The sequence below is a fragment of the Priapulus caudatus genome, unplaced genomic scaffold (genome assembly GCF_000485595.1).
Source record: "Priapulus caudatus unplaced genomic scaffold, Priapulus_caudatus-5.0.1 Scaffold589, whole genome shotgun sequence".
Lineage (NCBI taxonomy): Eukaryota > Metazoa > Priapulida > Priapulimorpha > Priapulimorphida > Priapulidae > Priapulus > Priapulus caudatus.
This window is the reverse complement of record NW_014577650.1, coordinates 159,844-167,509: the sequence shown is the minus strand read 5'-3', so window position 1 is coordinate 167,509 and position 7,666 is coordinate 159,844. Positions and strand designations below refer to the sequence as shown.

General features: G+C 44.3%; 1 protein-coding gene across 1 annotated transcript in view; it reads right to left on the bottom strand.

The window, feature by feature from the left end:
- The window catches only part of LOC106811898 (protein spire homolog 1-like), a 59,857-nt gene that overhangs the window by 22,892 nt on the left and 29,299 nt on the right, over positions 1-7,666 (bottom strand). Inside the window, exon 4 of the mRNA XM_014815630.1 lies at positions 7,177-7,279. The gene's annotated coding sequence lies outside the window, so the exon portion shown is untranslated. The remainder of the gene's footprint in view (positions 1-7,176; positions 7,280-7,666) is intronic.

Below are 7,666 nucleotides of genomic sequence, written 5' to 3'. Positions count from 1 at the left end.
TTATCGACGTATATATATATATCAAGAGCTAATAATAGCTATTAGCTATTAGGTGGCTATTAGCTATAAGGTATTATTAGCTCTTGATATATATATATACGTCGATAAGTGTGCACTTCGGTTAGGTGGTTAACACTGTACTACTTACAGATAGTTGCTATATATAGTAACCATTACGAAAATCTCTCAAGGCTTCTTATGCCAAAATGTTTCTCATCGTTCACTATAATAACGGTCGTACCTGAGAGAAGAAAGAGTAGCGAAGATCGATGGACAATAGCACCTAGCTGTGTCGTTACACAGAAACACAAATTCTAGTCACAAATTCAGTGCACATGCAGTCAAACACAGTTTCAGTAACAAATTCGGACATATCACGCAGGCATGACGCTGAGAGAGACAGAGACGGTCTCCGTGTGACTGATATAAGGTGGTTAACTTGTACGTTGCAGTACTCGCACAGGCGTTTGCATGCAGTTATCTAGTTGTTTACCGGTAATTCACCATCTACACCATTGCTGCTAACATGCTAACGCGTAGGTGTAATCGATTTGTGTTTACATAATTGTTTACCTAGTCGTATTGTTTATTTGCGCGTGTCTGAAGCTGCTAACACTTGTATAGCCGATACTGTATACCTGTATACCTGATAACACTTTGCTGTGTATATCTGTCCAACTGATTAATTACTGTTTGCGTTTACACGATTGTTCCTTCACCTATGTTTACCTGCACGTGTCTAGTTAATTACTCTAACACTTTACCACATATATATATCTACCTGTGCAACTAATCAATGTTTATATTTACGCGATTGTTTCTTCACTTGTTTACCTGTTCACGTGTCTAGTTAATTACTCTAACACCTGGCCGCGCATACCTGTATACGTGATTGGTGTTTACCTGCGCGGTGCCGTCTGTCGGCTCCTTCTGATGGTCACTGTTTAGTGTTTACCTGTAGCCGATTGACGGATCGTTGTTTACCTATGCACCCGTGTGATCCTCACCGAGCATTCCAGCAGCACTGCCTGCTTTGCGCGGCCACTGGCATACATACCATATGATACATGCTAGCTCTATAGAACCACAGGCACTTGGAGCGTTTCAATAAAATATAATGCTAAATAAATACGAAATCTATTTACACCAAAGTCTTAATGTTTCTCTACTTTCTTTCACCTATTATTGGCGACAATTTCCTGTAAATTCCGTCCAAATGCTCATCTACAACAAACCCTGGCCGCCGCACGCTAGCTGCATGCTGCACATGCACTGGCACATAAATATGTATTGTCGGCAATAATAGGTGAAAGAGAGTAGAGAAACATTAAGACTTTGGTAGTAAATAGATTTCGTATTTATTTAGCATTATATTTTATTGAAACGCTCCAAGTGCCAGTGTCTAGAACTATAGCCCTTCGCTCCACCACAGCTACATGTGGCGGTACGAAGGGCTATAGTTCTAGAGCTAACATGCGTGCTAGGGTTCCTATATACATATCTGTATATAGGGACCCTATAATGCGTGCGAGTTTGCCGGAGTGGCGGCAACGGACCACAACATTTCCACGCTTCGCGCAACCACGAAAACATGTATTGTCGACATTATTATGGTTATTCCATCGACGGCGATGAAGCACACACAATGCGACTGAAATGTTACGAATATACGCAGAAGATCTACGGCAATCTACTGTAGACATCGTCTGTTTATACTAAATAAATAATCGCGCACGCACGAATGCACGCTCGAACGCACGCACGTACGGACGCACGCACGCACGAATGCACGCTCGAACGCACGCACGTACGGACGGACGCACGCACGAATGCACGCTCGAACGCGCGTACGGACGCACGCACGAATGCACGCTCGAACGCACGCACGTACGGACGCACGCACGAACGCATATCCAACAACGTTCAGACGGCCGTGCGCGACCAACTATGTACCCAAAAATAAAACCAGTCTCTCTCTCTCTCTCTCTCTCTCTCTCTCTCTCTCTCTCTCTCTCTCTCTCTCGCCCTCTCCTCTCTCTCTTCTCTCCTCTCTCGCTCTCTCTCTCTTCTCTCTCTCTCTCTCTCTGTTTTCCTCTCGCTCTCGCTCTCCTCTCTCTCTCTCTCTCTCTCTCTCCTCTCTCTCTCTCTCTCTCTCTCTGTCTCTCTCTATGCACAGGAAAAAACTATTAACTGTTAGAATATCAGTACAGCTTCCGTCTGATATCGGATCGCGATTGTGGCGAGCAACAGTGGGCCATTATGCACGCTGCGACAAGTTATGCGTTGATCCTTGTAAGCCGTCATCCATGCCACAACCGCTCTGTCCGTCCATCCATCCGTCCGTCGACCCCGTCCATCCATCCATGCCGTCCGTCGTCCGTCTCGTCGCGTCATCCATCCACCCGTCTGTCCGTCCCATCCATCGTAGTCCGACCGTCCATCGCATCATCCATCCATCCGTCCGTCCGTTCCGTCCGTCCGTCCGTCCGTCCGTCCGTCCATCCATCCATCTATCCATCCATCCATCCATCTCATCCATCCATCCATCCATCTCATCCATATCCTTCCACATCCATCATCAACCCATCCATTCCATCAACCCAAGTCTAATGATTCACATTAATCTAATTAACCCAGCTAGCTTATCGTAAGTTTTTGCTCATAGCTGCGATGCGTTTCTGTCAACGCTATTTCTCGTAACATTGACATTCGTCGTAAGGTGCTATCTTGGCATTAGCATTAGCTTTAACTTTGCGATGTTTCTTAACAAGGGGCGCCTGGCTCTTGGGGTCACAATCCCTTATACGGTATTCCACAGGAAGCGTTGCTGTATGCATGGCGGCGGGCGAACAAACACAGCGCGCCTTTTGTGCCAATGTTTTGCGAAAGAACTGGTCCCCATCATCGGCTATTACAGTACCTGCCGCGGTGTCCACATCCAAACACGCAGGGATGGGCGTCTGGACATTAACCTGCAGGGTTCGCCGAACAGGTAATCGGCAGGTGGTGTTCACTGTACTAATGTGCGTACCACGCCGGGAGTAGAAATAAGGAGAAAAAAGAGATGGAACGAAACCATCTAGTTTGAATATTCAGATGGTCCTCCTAAAGTTTTGAGATGGTCCTCCGAAATTGTTCTCATTTGTTACATTCATGCCAAACATTTGCTATGGTGCAACACGGATCAGCAAATAATCGAAACGTGGAAACTCAAAGAAATTTTCCACGTAAAATGGACAAAAAATATTCTCAATGGTTCCAGTGCGGGACATTGACTTTGAAAATCTGACTGGTCATCCTGATTATGTTTGATGGCCCCGGACATCGGACCATCGCTTATTTCGACCCCTTTCGTGGGCCCGGCCCTCGTAGAGCAAAGGCTCGAAGGGGGAGGTATATAGGGAGCTTGTCCAACATTTGCACATGTCGCCATGGCGAAAATAATTTTGGTCAGCGCATATATTCAGCCTATACAGTCACGCGCTGCATATTGATTTACATACACACATAATATCAAGAGTACCTAATAGAAGAATTTTCTATTATGAACTTTGATATATAATATTATATATATATATATATATATATATATATATATCAATCAGGGTAATAATAATAATGACAAAACAGGTAGCTAGTCAACACTCACTCACCTCCTCTTCCCTCAGCCACCTAGCTTCTCTTTCCCAGCGAACACCTATAACGACGAATTGTCACCATGCAGCCACACACACAGATGACGCTATCCAGGTACGCGGCTTCACACATCGATTATCGATCACTGATCTTGCAGCACGCACGCACACGCACGCACGCACGCACGTATATAGTTACTCTGACTCCTGTCAGCACCAACAGCGCACGAGAGGAAGCGACCGATCGTTCAACTAGCACGGCCACACTAACGCTAGCAGCAGCAGGCCAGCAGCGTGTAGGTAAGGGTAACGTACGTTGTGCGCGCCTCGCTCCGTGGACTAATTTCGACGCGCGAGTCAATAGCGTGGCAATCTGCCGCGAGCAATGGCTCAGCCTGTCTCTCTCTCTCTCTCTCTCTTCTCTCTTCTCTCTCTCTCTCTCTCTCTCTTTCTCTCTCTCTCTCTCTCCTCTCTCTTTCTCTCTTTCTCTCTTTCTCTCTCTCGCTCTCTTTCTCTCTCTCTCTCTCTCTCTCTCTCTCTCTCATCTCTCTCTCTCTCTCTCCTCTCGCTTCTCGCTCTCACTTCATCTCTCTCTCTCTCTCTCTCTCTCTCTCTCTCTCTCTCTCTCCTCTCTCTCTCTCGCCTCTCTCTCTCTCTCTCTTTCTCTCGCTCTCACTCTCTCTCTCTCTCTGCTTCGCTCTCTCTCTTCTCTCCTCTTTCTCTCTCATCGCTCTCTTTCCTCCGCTCTCTTGCTCCCCCCTCCTCCTCGCTCTCGCCCGCGTTCTAGTGCGTTCAATTGTGTAGAAATCATATACAGCATTTGACATGACAACAGTGGCACCTTACGTGTTCACTGATCGCTGCATGCTCAAATATAATACATCACTACACTAATATCACCGACCCCCCCCCCCACTATAGCTGTTACCTACCCCACACGCACGCCCACTCCCACGAAATATTACAGCGCACTGTAATTAAGATCACACTATATGATCAGGGGACGGTTTCACGAAGCGTACTGAAGTATTTAATCATGATTAAATCACTAATCATAATTACAGGAAGTTAAGTATGATTAGTGATTTAATCATAATTAAAGTTAATCAGGCTTCGGGAAACCGGCCCCATGCAGGAGTGAATAATAGAGATTATTCTCTATTATTTCTCTATTATTCTCTATTAATTCTCTATTAATTTTTTATTATTTCTCTATTATTCTCTATTAAATCTCTATTATTTCTCTATTATTCACTCCTGGTATGATGACGTTCGATCACTATATTACACGCAGATGCTATGACCAAGAGTTTGTTGTTTGAAACGAATTCAGTGCAAGTTTTTGGCATAAAAATTAAACATTATCGATGGAAAATCCATTCAAATGGTCTCTAATGCGGTGGTGCGAGTTACTATAAACTATCAAAAAATGCCGGACATGCATGTGGCGACACATGCGGTCTGTATTTCTAAACAAGGGGCAACAAAACACGAGAGGGTAATTTAAAACCGTAGCCTGACACCGAAAGATAAAAACGGGAGCACGAACATGAGTTCTATAGTGACAATTACTTGTAACGAAAACATTTGTTCTTTCTTCAATTTTCGTAAATTCCGAGTAGCGCGACCTCTGCACGCTACCTCTGAGCGACCTCCACAGTTCTTTAACCACATGCCTCTACAACACATCACGCACGGACTAAGGCCAAAACAAAATATAGGTGTGGTTATCGTTTCCCGACCGACCCTATTTATTCCCAGCGACCCTAAACATATTATTGTCAATTTTCTTTGAAGTAAAAAAAAAAAAATATTTAAAAAAAAAAAATATATATATGAATTGGACAGTTCCTGCTTCAAAAGGCACAACGCACAACCTTCGGACAAAAAAAAAAAAAAAAAAATTTTTAAAAATAAAAAAATATATATATGAATTGGACAGTTCCTGCTTCAAAAGGCACAACGCACAACCTTCGGACATGGTTCGTAAATAAAATGTGTTAATAAAATAAAATGTTTTCCCTACCTACCTACCCTATTTTTTTTCGGCATGAAACGGTAACCACACCTATATTTTGTTTTGGCCTAAGGTTTATTTTTTAGCCCTCCTGGGTCACAGTAGTATAGGGGCCACAGCGTCTGTGACCAGGATTCAGGCAGACGCAATCTCACCACAGAGATGAAAATTGCTCTCTTGTTCGTTGTGGCGGCGCAATTTAACAAAATTTAAAACTATAATCAAAAGCCGATAGTCTCTCTGACGTGATCTCTGTGGTGGGATTGAGGCAGACGCCGACAAACTGCGTGCAGCGCCCCCTTCCCACACTCAGCATAATACCACTGCCACAATGCTAGCACTATTTTTAAAGTGGGCGAAGCTCCGGGGAAATCCAGCAAATGGCAATCCAACGGCCGCAAAGTCGCCGCCGAACAAAACATTCGAAATTTCTATGATTTGCATGTTTGTTGGTAGACAAATTTAGATGTTTTAAGCTGAATACGCAAAAATGTATCAAAGACAATGTTCGAGAATTTGGGTATATTGGCAAGGATCCCAAAAATTCATGATAAATACATGAACTTAGTTTAGTAAACAGCATAATGATTTGAAAGTAGTAAATGGGCGCAAATTTCTCATAAAAGGTCGGCTGTAAAACTTATAGTAAAAAAGCGTAAGAAATTCTTACGGAAATCAGCTTGTGGCAGTGGTAGAATTGAGCCACAGCGAGAGCGGCATCTGTCGTGGAGTTTGAGACGCCAATACCGGCGCGCCTGTGTGCGCATGCGCGGGAAACCTCCGGTAGAGGGATACCACACCAGGGAGTAGCGCCACCTGATGGAATTCCAACCTCGTCGATATTTCGCTTGTTCGTAATGACCTGCTATTTTCGCTATAAGGATGGCTGGGGAGATCGGTCTGTGCGGTGGGTGAGCGAGGACAATAAAATAGACTACAATACAATACACTACAATACAATACAAGGGACCGGGGACCGACTAATAAGCGAGGACAGTTGACAGAACTGCCCAGGCATGCAGCTATAATGCTCATCATTGCACAGCCACCGCGCCACCCACCGACCTCCCATATTACGCACGAGCAGAGATGCCAACACATATGTGAAGCAATCTGTAGTTTCTGCCCATCAAATTAGTAGTTCGAGACTCACGTAGTGACCCGAGTTTGCTAGGGGGTCCGGCATGCCCCGGAAAAATTTTTGATTCTGGGATGTCAATTTCCTGCATTCTGAGGGTCAAAAATGACAATAAATTGACAAAAAATGACAATAAATTGACAACAACAACAAAATTTCGATCACAGTGAAATTCGTTGATAGCAAACTCGTCGTAGTGGTGCAAAAGGAAGTAAAAATTCGTATAAAATACGAATAAATCGTAGTGGTTGGCATCTCTGCACAAGCCAAATCGGGGAGGGGAGGGTGCAGGAGTAATAGCTAGCATTAATAAACTTCGGTTTCATCTCTAATGACTATCGGTTTCATCCCTAATAAAGGGGGGCCGTAAAGCTATAGGCACTTACTTACTTGCGTTGAATTTCTTCATTATTTTCGCCATCTCTCTGCAGTTTTATGCGTTTCCCAATATGAGACTGGAATACAGTCAGCTCTCACGGCTTGGAGCGCCTACAAGAAAGTCAGATAGATGTCAGATAAGAGAGATGTCACGCAATATAGGGTAGTTTTTTCCATGCGAAGCGCTCAGTTAATCTACCGATGGATTCTAATACAAACATACCGGTTCTGGAGGCACGAGGGCATGACGATCTCTTGTAGATCAAATATCTTCTTCACCTGTCGTCGTTTTTCATGTTTATTACGGCGGGAGACCTTACAAGCTGGAGTTCACTAAGACATCGACGTATATCCGCGATGCAAGGGGGGAGAGGGTAAAAGTTTCTCATTCAGCTCATGCTAACTTCACACACCTGCCGCCTCCATTAAAGGCTCACAATGCGCATCCAAACGCTAATTTCTCCAGTACTAGACTAGCAAATACTTCGTGTCATGCAT